The 25,237-nt window shown below is 42.4% G+C and overlaps 1 protein-coding gene across 2 annotated transcripts in view; it reads left to right on the forward strand.

The window, feature by feature from the left end:
- Nucleotides 1-25,237, forward strand: part of TMEM132D (transmembrane protein 132D) — a 397,944-nt gene that overhangs the window by 188,721 nt on the left and 183,986 nt on the right. The gene's annotated exons all lie outside the window — the stretch shown is intronic.

Below are 25,237 nucleotides of genomic sequence, written 5' to 3' on the forward strand. Positions count from 1 at the left end.
TGCCAGTATTTTTAATGACCGACGAGCAGGGGTGGCGGTTTGTTTTTATTCTTAAAGGTGATGCATCTTCTTGGCTATGGTTTTGAATAACTTTCATTATTGCTTCCAAATATACACCATAAATGCATCAATAAAAAAGCCGGTGCTAGCTTTAGTTTATCATTCTGTACTTACTGTATGCATTTCAAACCAAAGAGTACTTAAAGAAAATGAAAATGAACAGGAAATATTCATTTCACAGGAATATTTCAAAGGCCTTGTCTCATGGCTTTGAATTTAATTCAGCCTTATTGTTCAGCCTTTTCTAATTATTTGCTGCCAGCTGGTCAGCGATTATATTGGTGGGCTGTTAATTACAGTCCTTTTTGTGCCCTGGACTTTCCAGAGGGAGCAAAAACATATTCCCGGCATGTTTTTTAAGTGCTCTTTTTTTCTATGAATTGTTAATCAACAGTAGGAGACTTGATCTTCAGTCATTAAATTCCCACTGTGTAATCACTGATGTACTACTACATTGACCCTTAAAACAGTCTTTGTTTGGCAGTTGTTTGTTTCAGGTTCTTAGCATGGGTGCGTGTTTTAAAGAGTAAATGTTTGTACCGCTAGTTTTCACTTCATTCATTATTCCTGGAAAAGCGTGGGGGCAGCTGGCAATGAGCTGGAGTTTTGTCATATTTTTAGGTATTGCTGTTAAACCTGCGTTATAAAGAGGGAAGCCAAATTCTGGAATGATTTATCTGCTGTGAAATTCCATTGATCTAGCCTGGGTTTGCAGTGAATGCAGGATTCGGAGATTTTTTTATTAAAAAGAAAAAGAAAACAACAATCCTCTTACTATTAAATACAGTGAGCTCAGTGGGTGGGAATGTGAAAAGAAGGGGGGACCTCCGTTCCATTTTCAGATGCAAGTTTGTCGTTCCTTAAAAGAATTCAGGGTCAGATCCCTCTTGCACTGTATCCTGATTTTCCTCCCCTAAACTGCATACAGTATTATAGCTGGCTGGACTTTATTGGTCAGAGAAGTGATGTCTGTATGCCCAAAGTCACAGCTTTCTCCTCAATAAAAGAATCTGTCAGTCAGCTTCTTAAAGGGCCTGATAACACTCATCAAAATCAGTGAGATCTTTCCACTAAATTCATTTGGGTTTGGATCAGGCCCAGAGTGATTATTATGACAGTAAATTATCTACCACCATCTGCCCTTTTATTTTGTGACCGGGCAGCACGGAGGAGCATTTCCCTAATTCCTCTTCAATAATGTAAAAATATGGTGTGCTATCAAGGATGAATCAACTTTTTTCCATTTTCCCATATTTTCTTGGACGTGAGCGCTGGGCGAGGGCCTTTCAAACATGCCGTTTTCATTATCCTACTTCAGTTTTAACTCATCATTGCACTTCTTCTTTCATATGCTGTCTATGAGGAGGAGGAGTAGTATTATTAGTAGTATTGCATATATGATAGTGCTGCTCTCTAGACTCTAGAGCTGCGGTGAGCTTTGCTTCAGGATTGGGGCCTTGGGTACCTAACATAAAGATTAATTAAGGGGAGCTTGTCAGGTCTTTAGGCTGACTGGTACCCAGCCCAGATTCCCAAAAGTTTTGGATGATTGTTCCCAAATGAAATAATTAAGACTTCATTTTTACTTCCCGTTTTACTGAAATGCTCAAAAATAAAGTCAGGGAGACGTATCGCAATGCTAAGCTGCTATTAATAACATTGGATAAAAATGAAGCATGACAGCAATCCAATCAATGTCAAACCCAGAACATTAGACCTGGTATTGGACTGGAAATTAAAACATCAAATTAAGTAATCCAATTAATAGTAAAAATAAGCAATCCAATACCTTCTGAAGAGGATTCAAAAAAGGTGGCTGTCTGTGCATAAACCCCAAATGGAGAATTTTACCAAGTCAATCAGATGCATGATATGAATGGTTAGTCATCATAATACTCTAACCAAACTATTATCGTTGCAGCAGTTGGGCTGTAATCTCAGAGGCAATTAATTCTTCCTTGTGAGGCGGTAGTTCTTATGTACCGTCTACTCCTTTCCTCCTCCCCTAACATAAATGCTACAACAGGCTTCAACAGAACTGCTCCAGGAGTTTGACAGCCCTTATTTATCAGAATTTACATACGATGATCTCAAAGCTCTTGGGAACTTTAAATGAAGAACATGTCATAATTAATATTGTTGTGAGACAACATTTAGGGCTATTATGCATGGGAAATGTTTCTGTTAGGAGTGTTTCCTGAGTGAATTGTATAGATGTATGTCTTTGCACACGCACATACCCTCGCAAGATCTGAGCTGCAATCATGCAGCTTGAAGTAAGTTGCACGATTACAGATCAGGCCCCACATGTGCAGACCAGATTTGCCGGTGCCAGAAGCTGCACCAGGAACACAATGTAAGTCCAGGAAGGAGAAAGGGAAGTTGGCAGATCTGGGGCGGGTTGACTGGACTGTGGGGGCTGGTGGGTCTGTGGTGGGGGTTGTCCATCTGAGGGTAGGGGTGTTGGGGGTGTTAAAAATAACTTGGTCAGGATGCGGCATTAGGAAAAATGCAGCCCCAAGGCTGGGGCAAATGGCTGGGCTTTCCCAGCCCTAGTTCCAAACTTGTGCAGATGCTCAGTAAATCGGGTGAACCAGTTCTAGACCTAAGTTCACCTCCTCAGGTGGACTAAGTTAGATCTGGCCAGCCATTTTTCCCCTGCTGTAACTTCTCCGAACGTATGTACAGACGGACATTTAGATCGCCTTAACCCTAGTTAGGTCAATCAAAGTATAATGTCTGGATTAGGGGTGTGTGAAATGAGTCCTATTTGATTTGGATTCAGATTCGACTCAAATCAGGGACAGTGCTTTCGTTCATTGATTCAGATCACTGTCCCCAATTCAATTTGGCTGAATCCAAATCTGAAGATTCAGTGCTGATTTGGAGAATCAGCGATTCGGATGTAGATACAGCTTTAAATGTCTTTTCTACATACCTCGAGGTACTAACATGACTCGTGATCACTGCCATGCTGGGGTGGATGGAGCATCCCACAGGAGTGCAGGGGGGCCCCCCACATGCTTGGCAGCTAACCCAGAAGTGGACCAAAAGTACTTCTGGCCCACTTCTGGGTCTGCCAGGGAGCACCGCACCTCCGTGACTCAGTGATCAGCTGTGGGGGGACCCTGGGTGCCCCCCCACACCCAGGAGGCACCAGTTGCTGGGCTGGGGGGTGGGGTATGGGTGGCCCCCCAGTGCGCTCCCTGGTGAACTACGAAGTTCGCCAGAAGTGCTTCTGGCCTGCTTTTGGTCTGCTGCTGAGTGCACTGTGGACCCCCACTCCCCTCTGAGCTCCTGTGGGATGCTCCATGTACCCCAGCATTGCAGTGTTCACAAGCCGTGTTTGGTACCTGGAAGTATGTAGAAGAAACAGTTAAAGCTGTGTCTATGTCGGAATCATTTAATCTGTCCGAATCCATTTGGAGGGTTCCGATTCGATTCGGAGAGATTAAAGAGTCCTCGGATTCGATTCAGATTTGAAGATTTGGCAACTGAATCGAGCCGAATCTCCACCGAATCGAATCAGCAACCGAAGCTTCGCATGGCGTCTAGTCTGCATGTACCCACATGCATGCACAAGCAACACAGCCACGTTTTCTTATGGTTTGATGTATAACTTATTTTGCCCAGGTGATCAGTTTTTAAGACTTCAGAAGAGCAGACTTTCCTCTAAAACATGGTTCAGTAACCTACAGTTCATGGACCAGAACCAGTCCATAAAGACTGGATCTTGCCTACAAAGCAGTTGGAGATTCATGGGGAGGACCCCTTCCCCTTGTTAGCCTTATGCTTCCCCTTCACACAGACACTCCACTGGAGACACTGCCGAGGTGGGGAGGTATCTGCATAGTCAGCAGCCAAGAGGTTAACGCTCACCCCATACTGCAACCACTGCCTTGTCACCATTTAATTTACCATTGCTGATTGCTGCTGGCAATGGCCTTTGGTGGCACATGGAGACTGGAGTGAGCAGTCGCTAGTTTTGGAACTTTTCTAACTCCACTTTCAAGCCTCTCTCTCAAAAGTCTTCAGACTAACCTAGTCCCACAAAGTTTGAATGAAGCCATCCTCAGTGAGCCACAGTTTCTAAAAGTCCTACTTCATTCAGCAATTTAAAAAAAAGGCATTTGGAGCATTGCACACCTGTAAGTCTGCAACACCCTTCTATGACACCCCCCTCCCACCCATCCAACCACCTCTCAAAGTAAAAAACAATCTGGATACACTTTGGACGAAGATGATGATGCAGACTTATCTGAATAAAAAGTCTTAAGCTATAATTATGGCACCAGTTTACAGAAGCTTTAATATAAAAATCTTACAGACATATATGACTGGATAAAAAGAGCGCTCAACAGAACCAGTCACTCAGCATTAGGACGTCAGCAAAATAAAAAATTAATTCAAACTTGTGATCACCTCCTCATCCCCAGTGTCTCTTTTCTGTCTTTTCTTTTGCTGTCCTAGAATGAGGTTGTATGTCAAAGAGTTTATTTTTTGGAATCTTATTTCCATAAAGAAAGGCTTATCAGGATGAAATCGTCTTGAACCTTAACATTTACATTTTTATATAACGTCTAAATTCGTATATACGTTATGTTTAAATATTTTTTATGCACACACGTGTGTGTTTATGTGTGTATATATCTATATCTATCTACCTAAAGATACCCATATGCATATGTTTGGGTAATATATATACACTAATGCCAAAATCTACAAATAAGGAAAGCAATATGTTAACAACCAGGGGACACTATTTCCACTAACCTTAGCAGACAGCAACTTTTTCCTTACCCTGATCTAGACAAGAGAATATAAATTCACCTAGGCAATTTCCTACCCCAATATCCTCCAGCTGTGGTCCATGTATCCTCTAAATATGTTCCATGGTACTGGGTTGTATTTTAGTTTTTTTCCATCTCACTTTCCATAGGCAAGACTGAAATTTGCTTAACTTTTGAAAACTTCTTTTTGTCCAGACACCAGTTACTATATAAATAAAATTTAGACTATTAGGAATGCATTACTTTATTCATTTTTAGGACTAAGGTCAAGTATTACATGGGGAGGGGCATGCTGAGAACTTATTGGAAGTGATTCCTCTTGCTCTTTGTATGTTTGAAGCCATTATCTTCAAAAAGAGGCTAGATAATCACCTAGCCGGGGTCATTTGATCCCCCCTGCCCATGGCGGGGGGTCGGACTCGATCTGCTCAGGTCCCTGCCGACCCGACCAACTATCAGCTATGAAACTCTTCAGGATGGATGGCAGTTAAATATTGAAGCAAGTGTTACCAAGTTGTTTGCCTCGGTAGTTCATTTTATAAACTCTACAGACTCGATTTGCATATTGTTTAATTACTCTTAAAAATCGGAGATCTGATCACATGAATGCAAAGGTGGCAATGTTAATTAACTTGAGATTCGGTGCTTTTGTGTTTCTGATAGTTTTACATGGATCAGAAAATAGTGTTAATAAAGCTAACTTACTGTGACAGGTGTAATTTCACGGATTAGGGAGACACTTGTGCAAGTGACAAACTGAACCCGGATGCCTCAGCATTTCTTTATCTAAGTTTTGAAATATATCACTCATTTTATTTGGAGAGGTGTTGGCACTAAAAGCTTATCATAACGGGATTAACATATAAATATTATCACAGCCAGCAGGATGTTTCTGACTGAATATTAACAGCAAATATTATGAGTCTGTATCAGAATCACTAATGAAGGCCATCTGTCGAGTATCATTTGGCATTCTCCGTGCCCTGCTCATCATGGACTTGTGACAGATTAATGGTGAAACACCCACAGATTTTTTTCCCCCTGATTATTCAGATTTTTGCCTTATGCCATAATAAGTGTGCAACTAAATCCTGACTTCTGAGAAAACGAAGTAAGGTAATACTTGTGACGTTTGTACTGCCTTTACGTAATGAATCTTTGGGAAACACCTACGATTCCTCTCTTTCCACCTAGGTGGTCACCATAGTTTACAGAAACAACACACTCCATGAATTTCATGGGGACTCGAATGTTTTAACATGGGGAAACCTTATCTATCAACTGAATTGAGTAAATAGGCATTTATTTATTTATTTTTGCTATCATTAGGTTTCTGTGCTATCATTCATCAGGCATAATCTGCCCAGACAAATAGGAGGGGACTCGGAGGATGAAGACATAATAGTAGTTCAAGGCTTTTTGGTAAATCCAGTATCTTTTATTAGATCAACTCAAATAGTTGGAAAAAACTCCTCCTTGCGAGCTTTCAGGCACCGACCCCCTTCATCAGGCTGAGGAAGTATCTGCAGTTGGTCTGTGCTCTTCTTTGAGCAGGTCTAGAGTTGCCTCTGCATCTAACCAGAAGACGGGTATTTCTGCAGCTGTGCCATGACGGATATGCCTGGAGCCCAAGACATCTGGCTTTTATTCTCTGGAGACTTCCTGTTTGTCTTTGCTTTGTCAGCAGGGGACCAGAGTTTTAAAAATAAATACATGTTTAAAGGCTGAGCGGGATTTTGGGGGGCACCTCGCTCCTCCTGATTTCACCTTTTAAGGTTCTGGCTTTCTGGTTCTCAGTCTCCCATCTATAAAATGTGGTTACCAGCATAGTCCTAAAACACAGAGGTGTTGGGAGTACCTTGAAGATGGTGAGGCCTTCTGATACTATGGTAAGGGGAGAAGTAAAATTAAAATAGCAAGACACAAGTCAGTCTTGGTGCTTTACGCTGTCCTGTTCCTATTAAAATTAAGGACCATTAAGCATTTTCAATTACAGATACTCTGCATAGCGTAGGATATTTTTCCATACTCAGAAAGGATTCAAATTCATTTATCCACCTAAGTAAAGAAACCCAAACAGGAATAGTGAAAGCTTGGATCTTTTGAAGCAGAACCTCAAAGTCTGGATCCGGCTATTTTAACTTTCTCCATCCCCACATTTCATGGCAGCTTAGCATGGGCAGGCTTGGTCCTGAGATTTCTAATACTCTATAATCATCATTACATTGGCTAGGTTGCCAAGGTAGCATTTTCAAGGAATTTTTGCCCCTTGCACTCCGGAGGTATAATCCTCCGCTATAAGGGAGTGCCGGCGAAACCCTGCTATGATAGAAGTGAAGTGAGAATCTGGCTCATTAACGATTGACAAGTCTGTGAGCCTAATTCTGCTTTCAGCTGCACATGTGTGAAGAGGACGGAAGTGAAATATTCATACATAAGTCCTCTTAAATTAATAGTCGACGGCAATGCTTCCTTGCGTGAAGCCAGGGGCTGTGCCTGTGTCCCACATTTCCCAGGGAAATGTATTCCCTTCTGCCAGGTTTAACTCTTCTCAACAGTTTTACTTGAGTGTGAAACCAAATAAATATTAGCTGGGGACAAGGAAGGAGGAACATGTGGTAACCTTCCCTTGGGCTTGCCCACGTAATCATTCATTGTTATTATGTATACGTGTACCGGTATGTTTAGTACTCTGTATTTCTCATTTTCTACCCAAGTATGGAACCTCCCATGAAATTATGTAACATCTAGGTTTGGTGTTACCACTGCAACGAGTTACTGCCTCGTTCTTTTACTTGTTGCAGCTGCCATTATGTTTGATAGACTCTCAAGAGTGCTATAATCCTAAAATACAGCACGGCTTTCTTTGCTGAAAAAACAAAAAGCAACACATTGGATATAAATAACAGTCTAATAGCCACAATAATTGTGTTGTTTGGCTTGCTGGTGTTCATCAATGCACTTCATAAGTGTGGCCGTGTGTTAGAGATCACCCATAATTTGGGTTTTGGCGGGGGGGTTTCTCCTTGTGATCTGTGTTTTCACATATCCATGCAAGCCAACTGTATTTTTCTGCGAGGGAAGATAAAGCTATCTGCTCAATGGAATTACAAAAAATGCATACCCCAGCTAAAAAATACCGGGTGTAATATGCTCCTTCCTTTCATGAATCATGTGTGCTCCAGTTTGCCGTAAGATAAATGACGGAGATTGAAATTGCGGCAAGAAGATAGTTCTGTGAGCTTCATCAGTTTTTAACTAAAAATACCTGACAAGATATTGCAGTAGTAATACCGGTAATGGGAAGATGGTGTATGTCGGTAATTACATGGCAGCCCAAGAGGACTTTTTTCATGTGAAGCAGAGCTCCGTGCGTGTTTATTCCAATTTGCATTCTTTTTTCAAGTAACAGAGTTTCAGTATTGCTTTCCTGCTTTTTGGAGCGCTCAGCGGATGGCTCCAAGCACATACCCACCCGCTCCTTGACACATGGACCAAAGTCTCCGTTTCCCTGCACCTTGTGTGGTCCTTCTCACGAGAGCAAAGTAAACTGAGACTGCTGCTATTCTGACTGACAGGGTTGTTGGCTGTAACCGTGTTGGTCTAAGGACACAGGCAGACGAGGTTCTTTGGAGAGGTCTGATCTGAACTACGGCGTTGCAAACATTTTGACTTGGGTTACATGTATTTTGCATTGGCTAGAACAGGTGCAGGGAAATGGTCACTTCATTTCACTTTTGCATATGTTGCCGTATAATTTTCTGAAGGTAAGTTTGGGTTACATCTCACTGAAGCTGATAGGCTGGAATAAGTGCGTAACCGAAAGCTAAAACAAAGCGAACACCACCCAAAACGGAGCACGTGGCATGGCTCGAGTAGGTGAACCCTGGGGCTCAAATGGTCTCCCTAGAGAGAGATACAGTAAACACGAAGGTCAGGGCTTTGATTGATGGAGCTGTTGGTTTCTATTAACGAGAGAGCAGAGCCGCAGAAACAAATGCAGAGAAGGAGCAGAAAGACAAGGGGATGTCTTGAGACGAACTGAGGTTATAGCCCTGAGGAAGAGCCTGAAGATAGGGACTGAGCATTCGCTAAAAGAGGCTGGGAATGTAAATAGTCGGCAAAGAAAGTTTTCCGAGGACACGGTTGCAGTCAGACACCGGAAAATGGGACTCCATCCTCAATTTCTTCTCCTAAGCGGAACAATCTGCAAAAGTTTAAAAAAGACCCCCCCCCATTTAAGTCAAAAAGAGACAGCAGTAGACTCAGCTGACCAGGGACTTTATTTCCAGCACTTCACATCTTCCAGTCTTGCTTACATCTGATGGTCCAAGCATGGCAGGGACCAGCTCTCACATTTTATGCAATCTGTATTTTGTCGTATTCATTTCTTCTTAAATTGATGGAATATATGATGAAAGCATGCATACGTTTATTAGAGCAGGGTTTTCACATGACAGCAATTTTGATGCCTTGATTTTTTTTTATTAATTTTTTTTCATCTTGAAATGTCACCAGGACCTGACTTTTGCTAGGCCATTAGGCCAATTTAAAGTTTCTTAAGCTGAGCAATGTAGACCTGAGGCATTTAAAATTACCACTCCTTTTTCCTTTATACTGTCTACACAATGTTAATATATTGGAGAAATAGGCTGTACCATTGAGGTACAAATGAAAGAGGAAGAAAATAAATGTATTAACCAATGACTAGTAGATAGAATTTATTAGGGAACTTTTTCACCTGTTTATTTCAAAGAGACTCATCCATTTAAAAAAAAAAAAAAAAGATACCAGGAAAAAAATGCTTCGAAGACTTGCAGACAATTTCCTGACATCTTGGAGGTGGACCCTGTTTCAGTATCTTTGACCTTTATGTAAATCCGGTACTACCAGGCACTTCAGCTGCTCTTACGAAGGCAAAGTTTCTTTTTAATCTTAACTGAACTTTAAGGTTCTCCATAGGAAAAAGGCCAATGTTTTTGTTTGGGAGCGGGGCGTTATTAGACACGGGGAATTAAATGACAACGAGTGTTGAATTGATGTCTTGGAAGCATTCTGGACAAAAGAAGTGAGGGGTTTTTTTTCTTCATTTCTTCACGGCGATACTCTTTTCCAGTTGAAAATTCATAACACGTTTTTATAGAACTGCCATCTCCAAACAGCCTGCAAATAATGATACAAATGGATTATTTAACTGGTAGTCAGAAGCCAGCGTTTCATCGTGGTCCTTGTTGTCAGGAGTCCCGCAATACAAGGACAACAGAGCAGCTGTTATAAAAGTCTTACATCCCACTTCTATTGGCCTTGGAGAAGTTGGTTTAGTTTCGTGTCTCTTCCATGGCCTCAGAAAGCAGGGACTTAAAGGCACTTTTGTGCCAGTTGTCTCCATCCATGCTTGTAATGCAAGAACGGACCAGCTGAGAAGTGGCCCCAGAGCCTTTGCTTTGCTGGCCATGATTAAAAACCATTCCTGCCTTCCATGACTTTGCAAATATGTGGCAGCCGTGTAAATGAGGGTCCTGATTGAAAGCACAACAGATCAATCCTGACTCCTTCCTGATGTAAGAAGGTGGATGAGGCTCTGTCTTCTGTATTTAGTGTGACACACTAGTTGAATGGGTTGCTGTGCCCAGCTGTATAGAAAATAAGTCAGATGAACAACTGGACAGCAAGGCAGTCTTGCCTTGGCCCGATAAATCCCTAAATAGTCTGGTGCTAGATGATGATCTGCTTCCCCTCCCGCATTTTCATTCCTGGAAACCTCCACCCCCGCCCCCCACACTCCTCACTGCCTCCACAGCTGTATATCAGACATCTCTGAAAACAAAATTGCACATCACATAACATGTCAGAGTGAAAGATAACCTGAAAGAGAATCTGTTTAGTTAAGTTTGGACTAGTTCCATATTTCACACACGGCGAGCGGCATCAGGCTAACCTCTCCTAACCTCATTTCAGCCGTGACCCAGGGTGGGGTTTTACGCAGAAGGAATTTTGGCTGGAGGCAGCCTGTGCAGCGCTTGTAAAGAGAGATGAATTTAATTTCCTGTCCTATCTCATCTGAAAAGAAAGAATCACAGGCGGGATTTTTTATCAGTTAAAAAACCCCCCAAAAAACCTCTATATATTTTTGGATTAAATTTTATTGATTTGGGTATGAAACTAACAGAAAACAGGGATAGAAAAAAGTGCTACATACTGCTGTGCGCCAAAGAAATCAGACATATACAGTCAGATATGGAATGAGTCTTGCATTATACTGTATTAAAGGAATCGGCTCAGAAATTGAGAAGTGGAGTACTAATGCCATCATAATTATCCGGTAGTACTTCAGGAGGTAGAGGTCTGTGATGTAAATCTTAAAGGTCCTTGGTTGAAACTATACTGATAAGCTGTTTGCCAGAAAAGATGCATGTGATTGTATACTTAAAGATAATATCATAACACATACACGGAGGGAGATGGAATTAAGGTTGCCTGGGTAATTTTGATCCCGCTATTTAACATTTACATGGCATGTGGACTTCTTTGTGACACAGCCTGTTGATAAACAGGTTTATTTCCACTAAACGCTTGAGTTCAAATCCCTCTGTGAAATAGTAGAGCCTAGGAACTCCACTGTATGAATTTCAGAGCTTGGCAATTTAGGCCTCATACATGGATTTCGCAGTAAGTTAGACCGGACAAGCAGCCCCTTTATCAACTTATCTGAGAGGGTCTTGTCATGCACAAGGACTTACTAATCCTCACCTGTAAAATGGGCAATGCTTTATTTGAAGGGAATATTCTAACCCTAAGTAAGTTGCCTAAGGCTGCACGTCCGTGTCAGTGGCAGAGATGGCAGTAGATCAGATCCCAGAAATGTTGACCCCCAGAACCCTTTTCCCATACTGTACCTTTCTGCTCGCTCGCCTATAGAAAAGCGTCCCCTTTTCTATCCTGGGCACAAGTAACAAATGGACTTTTCCAACAGTTTGGAGATATTCATACATATTTAGCTTCCTTATTTTTATCTGGGTGTTATCCAGTGTAATAACTATCATTCAATGTTGAGGGAGAAGGATTTCTCCAAGGAACTTTCAAGACTCGTCATCGCCATGCCCTCTCTGTGTTATGGTAGTAGTTATATTTGTGGCCTTCCAGGTTTTTATAGCCACGGGGCTCTTAACAGCTCTAGTGGGACAGGAACAGTTTACCATTTATTAAAAAGAAAAAGAGCAGCCTATGGAAAACTTAATATTAAATGCAAGGATGCGATGTCACATTAAAGTATCTCTAATTGCGCTGGGGTTTTCTTTTTCTTGGAGTAAATCCCACAGGAAATCATTTTAATTACTTTGTGAGTTAGAAGCAGGAAGGTGCCAGCGTTTCTTAGAGCGTGAGCTGGGGCTGGGAATACACTTGCTGTTGGTGGTAGATGGGGATTCCCACTTTCTGGGTAAGGACATTATCGGAAATTAATTTTTCTTCATTACTCAGCACAGGCTGCTGCACAAATTAGAAGGTGAGCATAAGTGTGCAGTATAGTCTGCTATTTATCTAGGCTTTAAAGTATTCCTATTTAAATTCTAGCCACAGGCACAAAGATGAAAAGCAGTGAACATTGTTACTTATGTCATGTTGAGTTTTCTGATGACTTTGTCTCTTAATGAATAGTCCTATGGATAACAGAAACATCCAGAGTTTCTATATAACTGCAGGTTAAAGGAGTTGCTTTGGGAGGGATATAAACTCTTGAGATTTGGCCTAACCCACCCTCTAAGTAATGGGGTCAGAAGGAGGCTTTCCCCATTTATCTTTGATACACATACCCCGTTGAATGCATTTCTCATCACGAGGCCCCTCCCTGTGAGGTTGGGCTGTGCTGTCATCCTGATTTTGCAGCTTAAGACCCGGGGTACAGAAATGCTAAGGGCTAAGATCCAGAAGGTAGGTGCCCCAAAGCTGAGCATGGCGATGCATAACTTTCAGGCCTGTGGACCCCTAGGGCCCAGTAGGAAAATCCTGCAAATGGGGAAAGAGAGGGAGCGGAGATTATGCCAGCTCGGGTGCCTTTCTCACTACTACGACGAAGTATCTTCCTTCCCTTGGGATTCACATCCCAGGAGCCTCTCCTGGAGGTAGGTGTTCATGCCTTTCATTCAGATGCCAAGCCTGGGTTCTGCAAGCCTTCCTGGAAGAGGCTGTGGCCCTCATTTTCCTGGAAGCTCGGTGTCTAGAGTATGTGCCCGGGATATGGGAGACCCAGGTCCGATTCCCACCTCGGCCTGAACGGGTGGGGGCTGGGGCATCTGCATAGAGCCGTCTGTCGCCCAGATGGGTATGTGGAGGTTGCGTGGATGAAGTGTGTTAGGTGATTTATTCTTTCCTCCCTACCGCCCCTCTTTCAGCTTGCCTGCAATAACGAGCAGTGCTCGTGCCCTTCCCATCTCCTCAGTCTTTGCGAATGAGTTCCAGCTGTAGGTGTCAGCTGAAATATGAGTTTTCTTACAGTCGGCCGAACCTGTTCTCAATTTGCACCTTTTCATTAAGGTCTGGATCCTTTATATTGAATTCCAGCCTTCTGTAGCTTTATGAGTCCAGTGCTTTATGTATGATGTTCTGCCAGAATTTGAGCATGGGATTGCAGAGGAAAAGGTGCTACCTAATAATTTATACAGAATTACTTTTTTTTTTTTTTTTTAAACATAGGATGTAGGAGGGTGGAAGAAAACCATATACCCAATGTGTAAAGTAAAAAAGTCAAGGGTATGATTCTGTGACAAGCAACTAGAATTGTTAAAACCGTATTTGATTTGCTAATTAATCGCCTGTAACTTTCATGCGTCTCCATGCACATGAGATTCGTAGATTCCTAGAGGCTGGAAGGGTCTTGTAGATCTTCGGGTCTAGTCCCCCTGCACTAGGCAGGAAAATACAACAGGGGTCAAGTGACCCCAGCAAAGCGACTGTCCACTCTGCTCTTGAGGATATTCTCTTACATTATAGTACATTTTCCAAGATAGACATTTTGGATCAGAATTTTGCCCAGAGGGTGATCAAGTCTTGTTTTAGGTGCTCGTGTGCCCCTTTGGAGCTGGCCCAGAGAGAGCAAGACCAAGGCTGGAAAGGGAGGCTGTTGTATAGTACATAAATGAACCTAGGGCTCACTCCTCACCATTGGACCACCCTGCCTTTTATCCTCATTTCTTGCTACTTGCAAGCTCAGTTTTCAAAAAGTTGCATCCAGCCTGTCTCTCCATCCCATCCCACCCCCTGCTCTCATCTGCTCATTTTGGTCCCTCAGTCTTGTATTTCCATACACATACGATAAATCAGCACCTGGAGTGTGCCACCCACCACACATCCAGCGTGTTCAAGGACTCATGAAACAAAACTAAAGAAGCAGCTGTGCAGGTAAGCTAAAGACATCTTGAACAGCGAGTGTCCGTGGAGTCACTCCAGTTTATACATCAATGGAGTTATGCTAATTCACCGGCTAAGGATTGGGCTCAGTGATCTGTGAAACAGAAACCATTGGGATGACGAATGCTCCACAATACATGGGAAGAAAGGTGAGTGCAGTGGCAAGAGACAGGAGGTTACTGCTTGGGACTGCTGCTGCTTTTTGTGGGCAATCTTATGGCATCCAAATTAAGTTAAAATAGCGACAGCCTTCCTACCAAGAATGGCAGCCGCCACCATCCTGTTGCTTTGGGGTTGGGTCAGTTCCTCAAGATCTGCAACCAACAAAGCTACACTGGCCTTCAAAGACTACATTTCTTTGGAAAGAATATACCACAGTCCTCTAGTCTACGTCTCCTTGCAGGCTTCCCACAACGCTCTTTCTAAAGACAGCCATTACCACGTGGCCGTCTAGGGCCTTGCGGCAGGACTGTGCGAGCTCGTGGAGAGATTGTAAATTCCCCGTCAATCCCGAGAAGCTCCTTTGTGTTGCCTGTCATCATCCTTATCTAATCCTACCAGTCCGCATACCACATTGCTGCTTGTCTTCTCTCGGTCGGGGGACTCGTACTCAATTTCCAAAGTGTCATATTAGCATCTTCATAGTGTAAATGCCCATTTCCTTCTTTTCTAACCACCTTAATTCTCAAGTCAGGATGTCAAGGGAATGGCACAGATTGGCTCTCCGTGGCGTGGCAGAGCCAAATCCTGCAGACATCTATGAGTGTACTTCAACAGACAGAGCCCCTTGAAATCAAATTTAAATGTGTACATGAATGGTTTATGGGTTCAAGGGCCTATGGCCCTGGTGCACGGCTACAAAATATACGGTCATCCCTAGAAACAGTTCACTACACATGAAAATACATGTTTTCGTGCACAAATGGGTACTTTTGTAAGAGCCGCTAATAAGTTCTTTGGCACATTTGGCACGTGTTTAGACATATTCTTCTCATGCTGTTACATCTTTGTAGATGAGTGTCTGAATATATCACATCAGAGCTGGATCCTAACACAGTCAGCATCTCCGCCTCACAATGCTTTTGACATATATTCTGATAGGACAATTTGGGCACTTACTTTTAAAAAAATGTAGTCCATAAGCCAAGGTTATTAAACTTGGATTTCTACAACTAGCTTCCGAAATCCATAACCATTTCTCTTAGTGAAAATGGCCTACTTTTCAAAGGTGCCAAGCGCTCGCAGCACTTGTTGCCCTTAGCCATTTCATTCTAAATATTTGTTCATGGTGACTCGAATTGTACCGCATCTTCCAGATACTCCACTAAGTCACCAAATGATCAGCACCTTGGCCAATAAGGATGTGCTGTATACTGTGCAGCATGCTTCGCAGGTGTGGTACGACTGTAAGGTGTATTTTACAAGTTTTGCTTCTAGTTCTGGGACTCATGGGCAAAGTAATATATTCCCCATCCTATCCCCATCTCCCCCTCCCTAAACTCCTTGGAAATGGCTTATTAGTTTCAGTTAAAACTTACCTCCAAAATTCAGCTTCTGACATTGAACATTTCAGCCTGAATAGTTCATTTGGAAAGATTACAAGCACCTGAACACAAGAGTCATGTGGGGCAATCTTAACTGACCTACCTATAATACACACACATATCTCATAGCTCCATTTCTCATTAAACAGTTAAACATGTATATTTGGGGTACGTGGTGTGTGTTTGTACATCCTTTCTGAGCACCTGGAAGGCTGAATTTCAGTTGATGTTACACACACACTTTGAGATATATTGTATAAATGTATGCAGGCTGCCAGAAGGAGAGATGTGTGTATTCAGCACTTACGTTATATTTTATTTTACTGAGAAATAAAATCAACCCTGATTCAATTTGTAGGAATCTTGAAAAGAATTATTACTTCCCAACGAGAAATTGCTATTTATTCAAAAACAAGATTTTGTTCTCATAAACTACATCTAAGTAAATCTTGCTTGCAGAGATACTAAGCAGCAAATGATTTTGAGTTTAGATGTCTCTGGCACATGGGGATAAATGTACAATTTTGCTAATGCTGCCTAGAAACTCAGCCGTTTGAAATGTTTAGCATTTAAAATAGTTATTATAGAAGCAATACTTTCCTGTTTACTTTTGGACTCGGTTTTTGTCTTCCTCATTATGCTTATATAACACTATAGTAAAAAAAAAAAAATCCTATTTGAATGATAAAGGATTAGTCTTGTTTATGAGAGGTATGTTTCTTCTGCTTATTGCCATTATAAGAAATAAAGATCTGATGCAACAACTGTAATCACATCTTATAATCAAGCAGAAGGAAATTCTTCGTGTGATCATTCAGGTGCTTCTTTAGACAGAAGGAAGAAAGAAAAGAGTATAAGTTGCTGTACAGATACCGGACAGGTGAAGCCTCCAGTGGGGGAAATGGACTAAATATAGACATTGGACTATAGACAAATGGACTAAATAATAATATCCTGAACTAAATATAGACATTGGATTCATGGCACATTATAACCTGCCTGCCATCTGATAACCCCGAGTACCTTCTCTCTCTTTTACCAGCTAAATCTGTCACCAGGTCAACATTCCCCCTTCCCACCTCCACCTCCCACCTACCTGTCTCACACCTGTTGTCTCCCATGGCCTCTGATCCTCACTGCCACACTTGTGTTTTCACAGACCTGCATGTTGCATATTGGCTTCTATTCCATCCAGGAGACCACAAAACAACAGCAGACTCTCCTGGTGCCTGTAGAAGGGTGTTTGTGCCTGACAAATTTGCAAAGATCAATTTTTTCCAACTATTTAGTTAGTCTAATAAATGGTATCACATTTACCCAAAGAACCTTGTCTGCCAGTGAGGGAAAGGAGTCATTTGGGTTTGCCTTAGAGGAACATAACTAGAGATTATTCAGATGCCTGATTCCTGTACCGGTGATGGCTTTGGTCTTCTAGGATGAAGGATGGAGATGAAGTGCTGGCTGCCACCCTTTTCAGAGAGGCGATAGGGGAGAGGTATGCACACAAGGGAATGCCTTTGGATCCCATGACTGCACAACACATATGCTAGAAAGCTGCAGTATAATACAGCGCTTGCAGTATTGCTTCCAGATACGTAATTCAGAGGATTTTTGTGCTTAATTAATCAATCATTTGAAGGGAAGAGTCATTGCTGAGATTAAAACCTTAGACTTCAGCTTCCCAAAGGACAGCTTTGCTATTGGGCTACACCAAACTAAATAGTTTGGCCACTGAATACTTCAGTCCAACTCGTTAGAAAAAGAACTAATCCCTGTGCATGCAATTAAGGGATTTTCCAAAGCTGCAGCTGTATGGGGCTGCTGGCTAGGGCCTACCCTAGGTTAGCCGCTGGGCATGTGTTGTGGGATCTTGTACCTTGGGCTGTCAAGAAATTCAGTGCCTATCGAGAAAAAAAAAAGCAGTGACAGAAGAAAAGACTGCTGTTACCTATCCTGTTTTCAACCTTTGCCAGGACCTTTCACCCTTAGAATTTATTGTGGTGGTGAGATGAAGATACTGGTACCAAAATCTTAGCTAGCTCTTGTCATCAGACCATCTAGAGGCACTGACACAGGAAGTCAGAACCTGTATTCCACTTTTTCAAGTACAGAAACTGAGGCAGGACGTGAATGGCACTTGCCCAAGGTCACCCAAGCAGGCCAGAGGCAGAGCTGCACCACTGAGTCTGTCCTCTCTGGTTCCTTCCTACTGCAGAGACTCTCATAGACGGTGTTTCTGTCTCTAACCCTGTATATTTTTAAGGACAAGGAAAAGGTGATAGACCAAGGGGCTAGAGAGCTTTGTTAGACCTCTGCTAATGCATACACTTGTTAAGTGTGATAGGTGACAAGTTAAAGCCAGAAGGGAATGGTAGGGGAATACTGCACTGCTGATGGACCAGGAAAGGAGTGCTGATGACACGGGGCATGAGGTTCAGGACTGGAGCATGCATGACCCTGATAGAGAAGCAATGAGGCACTAATATCCTAGTTAAAGTAGATGCGCTGTTGAGACTGGCCTGCTTTCTTCTGCTGAAATCAGGGCAATTACTAGCTGCAGCTCAGCCTGCTTTATGGAAGGTTAACCATAGCAATTTGAGTAATCATCTCCCAAAGAAAAAAAGCCAATTCTAATTATCATTATTTGAACATCTGGCCATGAGAGGGATTTTTTTTTAAATGCATTTTTGTATAACAAGTTTTGCAGCAACTGTAGCTGCTGAGGTGTTGAGGAGCAAATGCATGGATTTTAACCTGTGATAAATGCAGTGATTTGGGTGCGTGTGTGTCTGCAGAAATCTGTTCCAAAATTAGGAAGTCAATTCGTCTGTTAAGCCAGGGGACTAGGAATCACTCCCTACCCTCTGAAAATTAGCAATGAAACAAGGCACATTGAACTCGCATGTTGCTTTACACCTTCAGGGCAGCAGTTGGAGCCAAGATGGATAATATTTCTCTAGGTTGTCACAGTACTTTCACAAGGGGAAAAAGAAGCAGGGCAGGGGCAGAGGTAAGGGGAACGGTTATGGGGGAGAGGGAAATGACTTGATTTGCTCTCAAAATGAAATAACTATCTGCACTTTTTAAACCGTCCAGAAGATTAAAGGCCACTTCAAACAGCCTAGCATGGCAGGCTTTAATTTATTCTGTTCAGTATTTCTCTTGCTTGTCACAAAACCAAAGGATTAAACCTGGCAGAGCCGTGTGCCCTGTTGAAAGTTGCCGTCGCTTAAGAGAAGCATGTTCTTGGGAGGAAGAGTCCACGGGGCAAATTTATCAAGCAATACAGCTTAAGAAAACCCTTAAGATGAACATGGGAGTGAGTTCATGCATTAGGTGTTCTTTTGGCACTACTTGGGTAATATTTAACATTACAGTGTGTGCAAGGGTTGTGGGGGTATGTGTGTGTGTATTTTACAGTGGCAGAGCACAGAAGCTAGGGAAAAGGCTGATCTGATTTCTGAGATATTGAGCATATTTGTGCAGTGGTATGGACCCTTGGGAGCATGGTCTTCAACAGGACTTCAGCTGCCCAGAAGTTTTCTGTAGACCTACAAAACTGGCCTGCTGTTGACTACATCACTTATGATGGATTTTTTACACTTTACACAAAACAGGAAACACAGAAGTCATAGTGAATGGCTCTCATAATGTCGGGTGCTGTGAATATTTCCAATTCTGTGCATGCCGTTCTCATCGGGATGCAGTCTCTTATATCAGTCACTCATATCCATCAAACTTCAGTCACCAAAGACTGCGATGATCGTAAAGGACTTAATTCTGAAGCCACTAAAGTCAATGAGTATGCCATTGATTTCAGCAGGAGCAGAATTGCCCCTTGCTTTGAAGACAGTTATTGCAAATAGGCACAGCTGATAAAGCACAAAAGCAACCAATGAATAAGGTCCCGGCATCATGAGACAAGACAACAAAAAGATATAACCAGGCCGAGATAACATGTGATACTACTCCATTTACTTTAATGAAGTTAGACATGGGATGAATTGGATCCTGTAGGTGCATCGACACAAGCATGCACACGTGTGCTTTGTGGCACCTCGGAGGCTTTTTAAGGTGCAGCAAAAAGCACCCTGTGCGTGTAATTTGGTTCTCGGAGCCAAATTTAGAAATCCTGGTGTGTCTGTGTGTGTGTATCTATATCTATATCTATATAGCTATAAAGCATGCCAAAAAACCAAAAAAGCAAGGCAGCGTACATGGTGGCAAGCGTGTGCCATCCGAAACAGGAGCTGGCCAGCCAGAGCCACGCTCCAGCTGCTGGCCAGGCTCCGAGTGCCCAAATTGCTGCCACTGCAGCTCCGGGAGGCCCCCGGGACCCCAGGTAAGTCTGCTGGAGCCAGCCCAAGTGCTGGCCTCAGCCTTCCCTACCCCATTTAGGGCAATATGCCTCATGCTAGAGTGTGTATGCAGGGGTGTTCCCCAGGGACAACTAGCAGTGACACAAATATGTGCTCCTGCTAGTTGTCCCTGGGGAAATGTATGTACATGCTCCTCTGGACTCGCCCTTTAAGTCCAAACTCCAAAGGAGTTCTTTGTTGCATAGCCAGAGCAAGTTTAATATGACATAAGTTCATTTAAACCAACACCATAAGAAACATGACTCTGACCCACTAGGAGCTAATATATCACTAAGTATCTTACAACTGAAGTCGCCAAATCATGGTCATTTTGTATCGAGCATAACCCTTCTCTGTGGCATGGAGGAGCATCTTGTTGGCCTCCTCTCCTCTGAGTTTGCCAGCGGTAAGCATTTCTCTATGAACACTCCCTCTATCCTTCTGTGGAAAACCAATGTCAGAGCTTCAAGGGTAAAACGTTCTGTCTCACCTTTCATATTACTGCTCCGAAAAATTATTTTAGAAAGTTAATAACCCAAATGCATTCATCTTCTGCAGCCATTCCCCTCCAAAAACAAATTGCTTTTATTGTCAAAACTACAAATTTGGGCATTGTGATCAATAGTGCCATTTTATGAGCTATCTATAAAGAGACCAGAAGTTGCAGCTTTGCTTGATTGTCCAGGAATAAAGATTGATCAGCCCCACTGCTGCTTCTCTATAGATCCTGAGTTTATTCACACACAGCGCACAAAGCAGAGCAACATCATTCCATCCTTCTTCAAAATCAGGCAGTCGATATTTTTTTTTCCCCTTTATGCTGGTCTATAAGCCCTTGAGAGAGTGCAACCCCAATTAATATGTAGAAGCAGGAGGTGAGAAGGGAAATGTTTTGACTTGGGTCTTTCACTTGGCAAGAAAGTCAGTTTTATTCATATGTTGTCCCTAGTTCATTTAATAAAATGCATTAAATTGAGATGGTGACAGTTTCCAGTGTTCAGCATCTTCCTTTTTGATGGAGGCAGGGAATGACAAAAGCCTGAGACAGGAACACAAGAGCTTTGGCTTGTAGACTTTCCAAACTTCACAGGCATTCAGTCCCCAGAGGATGGTGTTGAATCTATTGAGGCATTTTTGGACAGCAATCAGTGTCATGTCCTCGGTACGTTGCAACAGTCGGTGAAGACGGATCATTTTAGGGAAAAACAAAACCCTTGGCCTTGATTACATTTGCCTTCAGGGAGTCTGTAAAACAATTATTTTGGTGCTCGGGGGAAGAAAAGGATGGTAGATTTTTCTAAAATATTTTTTTCTGTCCTGCTGTAATGACCGCATATAATGATAGCATCCCTATATTGATAGCACACTTGGTCAGATGCCCTGGTTTCTGTTATAAGGGTGGACTTTTCATCCCTGCTATTTCATCCATACTAATGCTAAATAATGGGTTTCATATTGGCGAGGAAGAAGAGCTGTGGAAATGACGTCCTCCGTAACCTCCAGCAACTCGCTTAATCTCTCTGAGGTTAAGGTCTTCATTTATAAAATGGGAATAATGATCCTTCTGTCTGTTGTCAGTTTTAAGACTATAATTTCTTCTGGGCAGGGGATGGCCTCTTGCTGTGCCTAGATATGGTTTATAACACAATTGAGCTTGGGTCTGTTGTAATACAAAGGATAAAAAATTGCTCATTGTTTATGTATCTATAAGTAGGTGTGTGACTAAATATTGATTCATGCAGCAAATGACATTTGGAGAGGGAATGGTGGGTCAGGACAGGTGCGCATGTGCAAGGCAGTGGATTCGTTTCTAAAAACAGAGGGAAAGGTGAAAACGGGCATCTGTGCTCTCTGCCCCAACTTTCCCATGTGATCTCGGTCAAGTGCAAGAATTGCACCGTGCCTCAGTTGACCCATCTATCAGAAGGGAATAACATTACCTACTGTTCACTAGCTCTTAGAAAATTGGGCTAGGAGGGACCATGGGAGATCAATCTAATCTGACTCCCTGCACATGGCAGCAGCATCCCTGTCTGAACCACCCCAGACAAATGTCATCTAACCCATGCTTAAGGATGGAGGTTCACAGCCTCTTCCGCGAAGCTGTTCCAGTGCTTGATCGCTGTCTGACTTAGAAAGTTCTTCCTAATAACCTGGATATTCCCTGTTAAACTTTGATCCCGTTACTTTTTGTCTTGTTTCCCTGTGGACATGAGGAACAATTGATTGCCATCTTGTTTAACAATCTTTTTTGTATTTCAAGACTGCTATCAAATCCCTCCTCAGTTTTCTTTGCTCCTAAAATATTGCAGTTTTTCCAGCCTTCCCTGCTATGTCGTGAGATCTCTCATCATTTTTTATTACTCTCCCCTGGACTGTCTTTAATTTGTCCACAGCTGTCCTTAAGTGTGTTACCCAAAACTGGACACAGTACTCCAAGTAAAGCTCCAAGTATAAAGTGGAAGAATCCCTTCCCATGCCTTACATGCACCACTTGTGTTAATACATCCCAATATGAGTCTTGCTTTCATGCCCAAATAAAGATCCTTTTTTCATTTATGAACTCATGTTTCTTAAATCTGTTAACTTCTCTTTCATATTCTTCTGGGAAAGGCTAGGTTTATGATCTTATACAGTCAAGATTAAATAACCTGTTCTACTGAAGAGTTGAAAGATTGTGAAGACTTCACAGCATTTGCACTGAAATGGTGAACAGCTATTGTGTTAATTAAAGATAAAAAATAATGGTGCTTTAGTCACCATGGAGAGTAAGTTTAATAAAGAGTTGTAAAGGGATAAAACCTATTTGATCTTAAGCTGAAATACTAAGATCACAAGTTATTCTAGTGAAAATGCTGTGCAGACTGTCAACCAACCAGTGTGAATGGCAGGAAATGGTCTTACACACTTTGGACACGATATTGGGATAAAATTGGGTGTGTCACTTCTAATACTTTGGTTCATTGGTTATTAGGAGAGACTTGAGATCCTCTTTCTGCAGAAGATACTAGAGTGGTTCATTTTAGAGAAGGAGGAAGTAGAGAAGATCATAAAGTGTTACTAATACTTTTTTAAGTTGACTAACCGGGCGGGATACTGCCATTCTAGAGTACTTGTCTTAGGGGGTCTTAAAGTGGCCTGATTCTGAGAATTTGATTACTTGGTACCTCTTGAAAATCAGACCGCTTGAAAGAACAGCACTCAACACTGCCGGTCATTTTTTAAGATCATGGTCTCTTAAATTTACAAGAAAGAAAGAAAAGCTTTATCCAACAGGGAGAAGATACCACCTGGCTGGATAGAATCCACATTTACGAAATAATGGTGAAACATACTTACTGAATACTAAAGGAATAAGTGAAAGAAAATCCAAAGAAATCCATAAGCACAAAGTGATTTGAAAGTGCCGCAGGGAAAGGAGACTACAGTACAAGTGCTCCCAGGCACCTGTTTTGGGAAGTGCAGAGCGAGAAGAGCGGCTGTACAAAACTGTTAGCCCTAAATGGAAGGATGAGATATTGCATTCTTTAAAATGTAGTTTAAGAGTATTATTCAGCCATAAAAAAACAAAGATGTCTAATGGTTGAAGTTCTACTGGGGAAATTTGATTAAGTTTGATGGGAACAGAAGCAAAGCATGAGCTTTCCATCCAGTTGCTCCCAAATGAATATAAGAGTGATATATAGGTGACATTTGGATCAGCAGCTTTTTGCATCTTATTAGCAATAATGTATGCTAATGTGGGTGTTGGGATTGAAAATTGCTACGGTGACTTTTTTGTCTCAAGTAATCACATCTTCCAGACTGAGGCATGCTCCTATCCTGTTTGGAGGTCAGAGTTTGAAAACATGGTGATACTTTGTTTCTCTGAAGAGAAAAAAAATAGAAAAAGGACAAGCATATCTGTTCTCATTTGCTCTCAGCTGGTGGAGTTAGTGAGCGCATATACACATGCATTAACATGCTTTAGCTAATGCGCATTAAATCTAGAACCTCTGGGCATTTATACACGTGCTCTGGGAATGTGTGGGGGTGGGGGTGGGGGGGTGTGGGTGCTTTAATTAGAGAGGCTCTGAGAGCTGCTCTAATTCAAGTTCCCAGACCATCTCATGTATCAGTGTCCCTGTACTTCAAAATGGCTCCTGGGGCACTTTATCTGCATATAGTCTTCTTCTGTGTAATATCTAGTAGTTCTGGATTCTGGGATGCTGCAAATTTGAGGATGGGAGTCTAAAGCCAAGTATTGTATAATTGTAACCAGAGAGGACCGTCCTGTTCATGGGGGGCATGTAGTTAATTTTGGATGTTAATGGCATCGGGCCCCAAATTGCTGTTATTGAGATCAGTGCATTGATGCAATGAAGTTCAGAACCCCCACTGATTAAATTGGTGTAGCAGGAAGCAAAGTAAGGCTCATGAAGGACTTTATTTTACTACAAGAGTCTGGCTACACTATAGGCCTCAACCTGAAAATCCTAATGCAGTCAACATTTCCATTTAGGTTTGGACCCTGCCTTTTTTTCCTGGAATTCTTCTAGCCTGAAAGCCATGTTAGAAGAATTACAGCAAGGTGAAACATTTTCTTTAGAGCAAAATACCTGTGCTCCTATCCCTTCTAAGTTTTTCTGGAGAAGAATTACTCACTTTGGGAAGACCCAGCCAGAAGTAGAGGTGGGACAAAAACAACCACTGGCAATCTGAATAACTGAAAAACTGTCCCCCTTAGTACTGTCATCATCTGTCTTCAAATCTGTGGTAGGCCTGTGCGAGGTGGCTAGTATTCACTTTGGATTCGGATTTGACCAATTCAGGGGACACTGATTTGATTCGATGATTGGAATCACTGTCCCGAATCGATTCAACCGAATCTCTGAATCACCCAGCCTCTGCATGAGCCCCCCAGTGTCCTGAGGCCACTTCAGGAGCGGAGAGTCCCGGGGCTTTTCTCAGGTTTATTTTCTTAAAGGGCCATGAGCTGGGGCGGGCAGGGCACCTGTGGCGGGGCTGGGGTCACGAGGTGGGGTTGGGGGGCTTGTGGAGCAGCATAGGGCAGTGGGGAGCAGCGGGGATTGCCCCTGCC

This window comes from Crocodylus siamensis, chromosome 9 (genome assembly GCF_052110815.1).
Source record: "Crocodylus siamensis isolate JL-2025a chromosome 9, ASM5211081v1, whole genome shotgun sequence".
Taxonomy (NCBI): Eukaryota; Metazoa; Chordata; order Crocodylia; family Crocodylidae; genus Crocodylus; species Crocodylus siamensis.